General features: G+C 30.0%; 1 protein-coding gene across 1 annotated transcript in view; it reads right to left on the bottom strand.

Moving 5' to 3' along the window:
- The window catches only part of LOC107678713 (1-phosphatidylinositol 4,5-bisphosphate phosphodiesterase beta-2), a 39,366-nt gene that overhangs the window by 4,791 nt on the left and 32,902 nt on the right, over positions 1–1,673 (bottom strand). The gene's annotated exons all lie outside the window — the stretch shown is intronic.

Here is a 1,673-nt window from a genome sequence, read left to right on the forward strand (position 1 = left end):
TCACTCTCACACACACACACTCACTCACACACACACACACGTTTAAATCACGTCTGCCAGCAACATCACATGGTCATACGATTGCGCACACCTTCAAGTCATGTGCACTTACATACTACATGTTCTCAAGTGCAGCGCATACGCATTAATATGCATGCAACAGTGTTCACCAGACGTGTTGCATTGCTCTCCAGGCCATGTGCATGAACATGTGTGTGTTTGAGTGTCAGTGAGACAAAGAGAGGAAAGAGAGTCCATGTGCAGCTATTGTTCACACATCACGTTGAGCTGACAGACTCCACACTCTCCGTGCAGCTGCTGAACATCTTTCAGTTCTCAAGCTCAATTATTGTGGAAAAGATAAACTTCTGTGACCTTTAACTTGAGGTGGTTTGTGCATCAAACCAAAGCCCCTTCCTAGGCTATGAATCTGAGTAGCCTAGTGAGCTGCCTTCAAAGAAAACATCCTGATGGAAAAGAAACCTCATAAATTGTTGCACAAGAAGCATAAATTAAAGCACACAAAACTCAACTTACAACCGGTTCTTATAGACCCGGGACTCCCAAACTTTTTTGTCCCCTTTGACCTAAAATATTTACTCGAAGTCCCCCTGAGATCTTAAGTTAATATTTTAGTAACTTATTCAGATGTTCACTTTTCTGATGTTGGTTACATGATGGTCACATAAACATGCAGGTAAATAAATACATAATTTAATCAAACAAATAAAATAGTATCTTTGTAGTAAGTGTCTTATTTTGATTGTTTTTATTTGAAAACTATTTATTTAATTTTAATTTATATTTTTATGATTGAATTAATTATTAGCAAGTGTTTTAATTTTAAATTTTAAAAGTATATATTTATTTAAATTTCACATTTTTATGATTTAATTCATTGTTAGTAATGTCTTTTTATTTTAATTATTTTTAATTTTTTAAATGTATTTATTTATTTAATTTTTTATGATTTAATTAATTATTAGTAGGTGTATTATATTGATTGTTTTTAAAAATTATTTATATTAATTTTACATTTTATGATTTATTAATTATTAGTAAGTATTTCATTCTAATTTTTTGTTTCATTTTAAAATTACATATTTATTTGAATTTTACATGTATATGGTTTAATTATTAATGTTTCATTTTGATTGTTTTTATTTGAAATTTATTTGCATGTGTTTTATTTTATAATAGTTTTTGTTTTAAATTGATATTTTTTTGTTCAGTTTTGATTTAAATAATTATTAGTAAGTGATTTATTTTTGTTATTATTATTTATTTAAATTTTTACATTTTTTGTAATTAATCTTTTTATCAACCCCTAATCTTCCCCACTAACCCCAGTTTGGGAAACCAACACTCTATACTCTAAAAACAGCCAATTTTTAATTACACTCAACAATTTTCCATATGACCATGAAGTCGAGCGTTTGCGTTCAAATAAACTCACGTAGAGTATATTCTGAGTCTCTGGCTTTATAAATACATCTGTAAACACTTTCTGTGATCTTTACGTCTTAAACTTTAATGACATTCTGTTCTTGCAGTGGAGATGTGGAATTAATGGATAGTGAAAGAAATATGAACAGATGAGCATGTGAACAGATGTGAGTGAGTCATAATAACGCACATGTTTCCATCGCTCACCTGCTGTAAACATCATGAGA

This window comes from Sinocyclocheilus anshuiensis, unplaced genomic scaffold, assembly GCF_001515605.1.
Source record: "Sinocyclocheilus anshuiensis isolate Anshui unplaced genomic scaffold, SAMN03320099.WGS_v1.1 scaffold208, whole genome shotgun sequence".
Taxonomy (NCBI): Eukaryota; Metazoa; Chordata; class Actinopteri; order Cypriniformes; family Cyprinidae; genus Sinocyclocheilus; species Sinocyclocheilus anshuiensis.